Here is a 10,078-nt window from a genome sequence, read left to right as displayed (position 1 = left end):
ACGTACCGTACCCCGAGCTGGATGACGTACATGCGGCACGTATAACACTGGTGGAGTGCGGTGACTTACCGTACCCCGAAGTCGATGACGTAGGTGCGGTACGTCTCCGTATTACACTGGTGTTGTGCGGTGACGTACCGTACCCCGAGCTGGATGATGTACATGCGGCACGTATAACACTGGTGGAGTGCGGTGACGTACCGTACCCCGAAGTCGATGACGTAGGTGCGGTATGTCTCCGTATTACACTGGTGGAGTGCGGGAGTGTGTGGTGCAACGTACCCAGACATGACAGTCGTGCAATGGAGATGTGCCCGTGTGGCAACACGTACAGGTATGTTGGAGTTCGTTGTACTCACCTTCTGCGCCGTCGTCGGTTTCTAAATACGAGGTGGTGGGCGTACAGGATAGGGATGACACGGACGATGGCGTTCATGTCCTGCTTGTCGTGTACCGGGTGCCGGTTTTGCCGGAGTGTGGGTTTACGGTAGTTTGGAGCTCTCGTAGCAAAAGAGCCGTACGGAGTGTGTTCAACACGGATCGTACTTCCTGGGTCGGAAGGCGCGGTCTATTTACGTACGGACGCTGCGTGGTGCGTCAGCCGACTGCAATTCGTATGGATTTCCGATTTGTACGGTGTTTTAACGAGTCGTACGGAGTGACGCTTTCTTTTGTGATCGTACTTGCTGAATCGTACGGGGACGCCTACAGGTGCGATTCGTACGGGGAAAAACGCTCCGAACAGCAATTCGGAGCGCTTTTTACCGGATCGGAATCGACACCAAAGAGTCAGAAAATATGGAAAGAGTTATTAGATGTGAGCAAACTTGAAAAAGCTACTTATATCTTAAACAGAACAATATTTATTATAACAAATATACCTCTGGACAAAGAAGAAATATCTTTAGGAGATAACACAGAAATTTAAACAGGCAAAATTGAAAAAGTCAATGTCTCCAGGACTGAAGAAATTTATGAACATTACAGTTTTCCTCCTTTACATTCAAAAGAAGAGACTGGAACTACTATTGAATTATTCCAAATGAAGAAAGCAAAAGGAACTCCCATGAGTGTTTGAGAGAGAAGTATAGAAGCGTATTGTTTTCCACAGCTGTTCCCCACTAGAAAAGGTGGACGATATGATGAACGACCTGTGCGGATTCCAGCTTCAGAATATCGTACAACAAGATTATACTCAGAAGATCCAAGATTTCGACAATGTATTCCATACATATTTCATCTTTTGTTTGAAAGTGACTTGTCTGGACTTTCATATGCAGTGAACCACATATTGAAGACAGGAGTTCATCTTACACATCTTACTGCAAAGGAATTCATGGACAAAGTGGAACAAAGAGATGATCATTTAGAATCTCAGTTTCTTAATTTGATGGCGGGTCAACGTGGTACTAATGAGTATTGTTATTGTCTTCACGGAGAACTGAAATGTATGCTAAGGAATTTAGGAACCCCTAAGTGGTTTGTTATGCTAAGCTGTGCTGAATACGCATGGGACGATTTACCTGATTTTCTACGAGAAGTGAATTCAAATGTTAAAAACATTGAATTCAAGACACCTGGAGAACTGTGTTCCTTTGATCCAGTCAATGTGTTTTAACTTTCATTGAAGACTATGTTACCTGTGGTATTCCAAAAACAAGAGGAGAAAATACTGTAAAACAACAAGTTTTAAGGCTTCAAAATCATCGATGTGAAAAAACATTGCTGACGGAAATACAAGTCCAAGGAAAATTTTTATACAAAATGTCGATTTGGTTTTCCACGTCCAGTAGTTTCCAAAGGAAGAGTCAACAGTTTTATGTCAGCAGTGAGACATATTATCACTCCAAAAACTCCAAAAAATACTTACAATATAAAGAGAAGTGGAGATGCTAAATATATTAATGATTGCAATCCAGTAATTTTGTCAATATGGAATGCGAATATGGATATCCAGTATGTTGCAGATAATTCCATTGCTGTTACACGCTACGTTACATCTTACATAACAAAATCAAAAAGACGGAATTTAAAGAAATGTGGGAAGATAATTCACAAGAGAACAGTCTTAGTAAGAAAATGTACAGCTTTAGTTGGAAAATGCTTTCACATCAAGAGATTGGATCCTATGAATGTTTGCATCAGTTTACATCTGCAAGTTTATATTCAAAGTCAAGAGGAATCATTTGGGTAAGTCTAGGTCTTGCTGCAACACGAAATCGTGAATTGAAATCTGTACAAGAAATTGAATACTTGGCACTGAATGAACCGGAAAGTACAGATATTCTTAAAACAAATATTTTGAATACGTACTATCCTAACAGAAGTATGTAGCTGGAAAACATATGTCTCTATGAAGTACTGCAACATTACACCTTTAAGAGAAATGTTACAGAAAATATAAATGAAGGAAAATATGCAGTAATTGAATGTGAAGGATGTTTGGTAAAACATGCCAAAGGAAATCGTATTATTTACAGGAAACTCAGTTGCGATACTCGAGATAAAAGCATTTTTTTTTGTTATTTAGCACTTCTACAACTCTTCAAGCCTTGGCTGACTGAAATGGAATTACTTGGAGATTATAAGAGTTATTAAGATTCGTTCAATGCATGTAAAGATAGCATTGAATGTACAATTTTTCCATATTATCTGGAAATGTTGAATAAAGAGATTAATCAAGAAACTACAATTGCAGCTGAAATAGCTAGAGACAGTTCTCAAGATAGTCAGAGTTCTGCTGCACCAAGTCAAGATCCATTAGGAGAACCCATTGTTGAAAATGAAGCAGCAATAGCAATGAGTGAAGTGGAAACGGCTATGCAACAAGCACAACAGGACACTATTGATTTGGAAAACTTAGAAGAACCACTAAATATTGAATAGAAAGATATATATCAGGAACTTACACAACAAGGTTCGCTGCATTAAAAGAAAGAATGCCAATGCGCATCATTTAAATCTACTCCGTTGTACATCAGTGGCGAAGCTCGAACAGGAAAATATTTCTTGATTAAAGATTTGAAAAGTTATCGACAGAAAACCACTGACTCACATTTATCTTGTGTTATAACTGTTACCACGGGGTTAGCAGCACACAGTATTAAAGGGATCACATTACATTGTTTACTCATGTTACCAGTAGAACATGAACATAAGTTGGAATATCACAAGCTATCTGGAGAAGCTTGTTATGAAGTGGCTAAAGTACTGAAGAAAATGAACATTCTGATAATTGATGAGATAAGCATGGTCTCAAACGTAATGCTTGCCTTTCTACATTCATGAATGCAACATATGTTAAAAACAGACTATGATGTTTTATCTGGAGGAAAACATATAATTGTATTTGGCGATCTAGTACAACTTACTCCTGTGAAAGGCCCACCAGTTTTTAAGACCCTTGTTCATGAAGACACTAATAGATCATTGGGAATTATTGGAAACGTGAACATTTGGTCTCATTTTGAATATAAAAGACTTATTAAGAATATGCAATAAGCAAGTGACAAACATACTTCAAGTTATTAGAATTGGTGTCTTGACAAAGGATTGCAAAGAAGCTTTACAAAGCCGGCTACTAACAAACTTGTTTACAAACGAAAATATTGCACCTGAAACAATGTACCAAAACATTGCAGAAAAGAAGTCTATAATTTGCCTTATGCTAACACTGAAAGAATGCTCTACATTGAATGAAGTACTGTTGAACCTGGAGAAGAAACTGATAATGACATGAAGAAGTTACTATTCTTCTGTCAGAGAAATTACACTAAAAATTAGACTCTTTGGAATAATCTATATCTAATACTGCTGGTTTGGAAAAGACCTTATATGTATGTGCAAACTATCACGTAATATTACAGTGTAATTTAGATGTTGAGAAAGGTTTAGTGAATGGAGCAATGGGAAAAGTTGTTGATTATGTAAAGTTTCAGGACACAGAAGAAATTGAATATTTGAAGATTAAAATTATCATATTGCAGAGGTCAAACAGATTGGACATTGTGCTGTTCGTTTCTTGCTTGCAAAAGATTTGTATGTTCGTATGGTTTAAGTGTAGACAGTGCTTGGGTAAATATTGGAAGTTCAGTGTTTAAAGAGGGTCTGGCATATGTTGCATTGTCTCAAGTAAGAACATTATCTGGATTGCATTTGATTGATTTTTATGAGCAAACGGTTAGTGCAAATGTAAATTATGTAAAAGAGTATAATAGGTTAAGAAGACTGTATGCTCCTAAGTTAGGTGAATATCCTATTTAAGAAAAACGTGTGATATGTCGAAAATGAAAATATGGGAAACATTCTAGTGAGGTTTTGAGAAAAAACAGGTTAATCAGGCACACCCCAAGTATGACATCAATTCAACATTGATCATTATATCTCATCAGTTGTAGAAACAAATGGAGTGCAATATAATTATTTCAATCATTAGGGAAATACTGTCCATTCTAAAATAACATTCAAGATACAAAAGTATGGATCCAGAAACAAATGTTGTTCTTCACATTCTTTATTTCATACACGTTAAAAGTTATTCCAGCTCACACCGCCGACACGTGTTTCGTCTCAACATGAGACTTTTTCAAGGCTGGAAGTATATAAAAGAACTACAATGAATATACATACAACAATAAGTTGTACCAAAACATAAAAACAACCTTATTTAAAAGACGTACAAAATCATTTTATAGAAAGAACCACAAAAGAAAAAACAATGTGCACGTCATATTGTGAATAGTACTATTAAAGTCAGTAGACCACAAGTCATTGTAATTACGCATTCATACGTAGTAATTCATCATTCATTTGAACAATGATCCAAACTGGGTAAATAGTGTAAGGCAGGACACTGAAACAGCTTAGTTGTATTGCGCAATTTATCATTGCTAGTAAAGTTCACGGGACCAAAGCTGTAAAGACATAGTACGATCCTATAGTAAAACTTGCTGTGAACCTGTTACAATGTTCTGCATAAATAACCCAACAAGAATACAACAAAAACATACCTAAAAGGTGTTGGTGTAGAGATCTTACTATTCCAGATCTTGCCTCAAAATATGGGATCAATATGCAATATAGATGTACGTACTAGACATAATTTCCTGAAAAAACAAAGGCATATGAATATCTAGAAACCACCCAAACACGATAAACTTCCGTCTAAATATACCCGTGGCATCCAAAACACATACCAAATAAGGATGAACAGATTAGAAGCACTCTTTGAAGTCCTAGTAATTAAACCGTAGGTAGTCTTGGAGCATGAATAACGGCCCCTGGTCTTATCAGACGTCGAGATGTGGTTCCTACAAATATATAGAGTGAAAAATAGGAAAACCACATATTCTCCTGATTGTCATTTATCATACCATTCCTTACAATCTATTTTACACAGAGGGTGTATTGAGTAGCACATGGGATCAAGCAATAGTATAAGAGAAAGTCCTCACCTCAAAATAATTTTTAATTTTTGTATTTGCAAAGATATGTGTCTCTAACAGAGTGGCCGGTTTGACACATTCAATTAAAAGTGCGGGATTTAGGGCTCAAGACATAAAAAACAACAATTAAGGTTATACCATCTGGGATATGTCATATGCTAGGCTATTATAGAAAAAATATACAGTTCTCATTGGTATAGAGTGATTTATATGATTCATCCGAATCAACAGTGCCACAACACTAGAAATGCATATTTCAATTATTGTAGAGATATATGCCATACACGTTTAAACCTCATTGAAGTGGAGCGTTTTTATATTTATATTACATGCAGACTCACTTCATAAATACAGAAGTGTTGCCACGTGGAGGTTGCGTTCAACAGTAAAGGAGGTAGTGAATGACCATGATACGTCACTGTAAGAAAAAAACATACACATATAAAAAACGGGATGATAACTTGCATATTCTGTGTTATGACGAAAAAAGCATAACTCGCAATAGTAATTAGCAATAGATCAAGCAGATGGAGAAAAAACCCCATATGGCACATTATGTATAAATACCCTATAATGACTAGTACTGTGGTACTGCTCAATAAAGTCACGTACCGACCATGGTGAAAAGGAGTATTCCGTGATGACCCCTGTAGTTATAAACATGGGTCCTAGCCGGGTACTCGAAACACCGATCTATCTGTCCGTGTCTGAGGGGAATGCGCAAGTCTTACCTCCGTGTTATAATAATGCGCGCGGGAACCTCCACTGCTACCGAGTAACCGGAGTGTTCCTTCGCGCTAATATTTAAAGGGAAGAGGGGAGTGGCTCCGTACCAGAAACCCGGTGACTGTCTTCAGACCTACACGTACCTCATCAGTATCGTGTAATGATGGCGGCCATCTTAAAGTGGTTAGTTATACACGGAAAACGGACAAGGAGAGCATATGAACTATAAGAAAATAAAAAAGCACAAAAAATAACGAATAATGAAAAAGGGTCAGGATATACTGAAACTATTAGTATAAAAAATAGGTGAAAATACAAAAATACTAATCTTATGGTATTCCAAGGATGAGATTACCTATTCTGAATGTTATGATGGAAACGAAGTGTTAATAATATACAACACAATGTAGAATATAGACCAGGGTCACTGGTTAATATCATCGCAAACAAATATATTTACAAGAAGTGAAAAAATAAAATAAAGGAGCACCCAATGTAGATTCAGTAATATGCAGAAAGTACCAGTAATGAAATTTTATATTAGTCAAAAAATAATATGGACTCAATAACAATTGTAATTCATCTAACGCTCCATATTATAAAATATCATTACAATGAGACACAATATAACACAGCAAACAAAACATGCATTAATCTTTCAGAAAAACATGTAGTTCCCTGTCTGTGTTAAGTCCCTGATCCACTGCACGAAGCTTGATCAACCATTTCGATTCTAATTTGCGTAAGGCCAAAGTGCTATCGCCTCCTCTCAAATCAGGTTTAATCATGTCTATGCCATGGAAGCGAATACCCAGTATCTCTAGATCTGAGTGTTCTTTGTTATAGTGAGCTGCCAAGGGATACTTGGTGTTATTGTTCCGAATGGCTCTGACATGTTCCTGTAACCTCTCCTTAAGTGGACGAATCGTGCTTCCCACGTAGATAAGTCCACAGTAACAGACAATGCAATAAACCACAAGCTTTGAATTACAATTAATAAATTGTTTAATGTGGTATATTTGTTTGGAATTATAGGAAAAGGTCTTTTTCTTATCCAAACCAAATTGGCACATATTACACATGGTGCACTTGTAAAAACCACAAGGTTTGATAGGCATCCATATTTTTTCTCCATTAGGTCCATGTACACTGGGACCCAAATTTTTTGGAATTGATGGACTTAGTAAGTTTCTTAAAGTCCTGCCTTTTTTGTATATCACTCGTGGTTTAACGCCAACATGTGTTGCTAGATCTTTGTCCAATTGTAGAAGGTGCCAATGTTTCTTTATGGCATTATAAATTTGAGGGCTGTTAGCACTATATTGAGTTATGAGGGCAAGTTTTTTGTCAACCTGTTGGTTAAGGCCCCTCTGTTTCCTTTTCAAAGTTGATTCTCTGGGTATTTTTTGGATCTTTTTATGTGCCTTTTCTAATAGGTTCTTATCGTAGCCTCTATTCAAAAACCTATTTTTCAAGATGTTAATTTCTGCTACAAAATTGTCCTCTGTGCTGCAGTTACGCCGCAGTCTGGTCATTTCTCCATAGGGAATAGCTCCAATCTGGGAGGCAGGATGTGCACTACTCGCAAGGAGAACAGAGTTACAAGAGGTACTCTTTCTATGTAATTTCGATTCAATTTTATCACCTGCTATAAACAGGGTAACATCCAAAAAAGCAATACTGCTACTGCTAGATTCAAAAGTAAATGTAAGATTGTAATCATTTTGATTGAGGTATGTCATGAAGTCTTTTAAAAGGTCGTCTCCCCCCGCCCAAATCATAAAAACATCATCGATAAATCGACCCCAATATACAATATGTTCAGTTAAGAGAGGGGGACCTTTTTTCCAAATATGATGTTCTTCAAAAAACCCCATATAGAGGTTCGCAAATGACGGGGAGAATTTGGCTCCCATGGCAACTCCCGAATGTTGTTGATACCAACTATCCAAATGTTTGAAAAAATTATTATTCAGTGCAAATCTGGTCAAATCAATGATCATTGTGGTGTGTTCATAGAGTGTAGCATCCCTTTTAGACAGGAAATAGGTTAAGGCGGACATACCCTTTTCCAGTGGGATGCTGGTATACAAAGCGCATACATCCAATGTTACCAATGTAAAGGTCGAGGCCCAATCTAGATCTTCCAATTTACATAGAAGATCCCTCGTATCCTCCAAAAAGGATGGAATGTTGCGTACAAGCGGTTGTAGAGTTATATCAATATACTCAGAGATTTTTTCTATTGGTCCTCCTATCCCGGAGATAATGGGTCTTCCAGGTGGAGAGGAAATACACTTGTGTATTTTGGGCAATACATAAATGTATGCCGCTTTGGGATTCGGGACAAGTAGATATCTGAGTTCAAGATCAGACAACAGGCCTGCACTGTGCCAGTATTTCAATATTTTCTCCAAATTAGATGTAATAGTGTTCATGGGGTTAGACATGAGTTTGATATATGAGTTACTAGCCTAACACCCCTGGTGGTGGGTGTATAACAGGATTTACTGTGCACCTCCTTTCAAATTATCTACTTACTATTGACATTACATACTCTAGGAATTGTATTTGCTTGATGTGCGGACGCTTTCTCTCATGAGAAACACTACCACCCAATATTGTGCATAATTCTAGTGAGGTTGCAAAGAAGAAATAAATTCAAAAGCATGATGAGGCTGGAAAGAAAATGGAAATGGACACGGTTGATAAAATTGTAGGTTATCAATTAGAAAATAGTTCAGGTATCAACTGCTATGCTAATGTAATTGTAAATGTGTTTTTTTAAAAAGTCTACAGCATGCGATTATGGAAAATTGAGAAAAAAGATTCTGTTCTTTTTTACATTATGTTTTTAAAAAGTTGAAAACTGATAAAACAAAAATCCATACTGCTTCTGGCATACAGCATCTTTTGGATATATGTACTGGTTCTTTACAATTTACATTTAATGTACAACAAGATGCTCAAGAATGTCTTATGTTTATGCTTGCGGTATTGGAAGATTAAGGAATACCAATTAAAAATCTGTTTGGACAATGTTACAGATGGGTACACAATAGACACTGAACAATTCGAATATTTGACAATACCAGATTGGAAAACAGTGTCTTTTAACAAATTAGTGAAATCAGCTAATCAAGATATGAAATGTACTCACTGCAAATCGGAAATGTTGTCAACATTATTTATAGAAAGATTTGGACAATATATCATTTTAATGCTGCAACGTTGTACAGCAGAAGGAAGACAATTTGAAACCAAAATTAAACACTTTGTTGCAAATCAAGTATCAATTTCAGGAAGAACTCTAAAGCAGTGGCTATTATTTTCCATGATGGCCTTGTTCAACATCTGGACACTATACTGTGTATTTAAGATGCAATAAAGGATGGACACTTTGTAATGATGCCCATTTAGAATTCAAATGTTGGTTGACCTATAAATTACCAAATTCATATCTAATATTTTTGATGCCAAAGTTCTGAAAACATAAGTAAGCCTATTGGGAAGATGCCAATATGAATTAATGAGTTTATTTCAGATATTGTCATGCAAATGAATTCATAAACATCATATGGCATATTGGGAAGATATCAAAATGAATTAACAACTTTTTGGGGATATTTTCAATGGAAACAGTTTGGGAAACATAATTTGGCCTATTGGGAAGATGTGATCAACTACTGTTTTTATTTTCATTTCGGTTCATTGATATTGCATTTGGAAAATTGTGATAGAAAAAGTATTTCATATATTTGGTCTTTGTATTTTATGCAATGTAAATGAAAGTGTTTATCTTTTAGAATGGAAACAGATAGTTGTTGTGAATATTGTGAACAGAGATTTGTTTGTTTTTTTACAATCTTATTGATTGTACTTTTTGTCCACTGTTTTATGATAATCAA

The 10,078-nt window shown here is 36.3% G+C and overlaps 1 long non-coding RNA gene across 1 annotated transcript; it reads right to left on the bottom strand.

The window, feature by feature from the left end:
• Positions 1-4,507: 4,507 nt before the first annotated feature.
• Positions 4,508-5,306, bottom strand: LOC144827536 (uncharacterized). The gene is made up of 3 exons (XR_013610241.1): positions 5,196-5,306; positions 5,010-5,105; positions 4,508-4,591 (listed from the first exon to the last, which is right to left on the bottom strand). It is a non-coding gene; the product is annotated as an uncharacterized LOC144827536 (long non-coding RNA).
• Between the last annotated feature and the right edge of the window lie 4,772 nt (positions 5,307-10,078).

The sequence above is a fragment of the Lissotriton helveticus genome, chromosome 4_1 (genome assembly GCF_964261635.1).
Source record: "Lissotriton helveticus chromosome 4_1, aLisHel1.1, whole genome shotgun sequence".
In the NCBI taxonomy this organism is placed as follows: Eukaryota; Metazoa; Chordata; class Amphibia; order Caudata; family Salamandridae; genus Lissotriton; species Lissotriton helveticus.
Note: the sequence above shows the minus strand (reverse complement) of the source record. Positions and strands in the feature narration are given on the sequence as shown.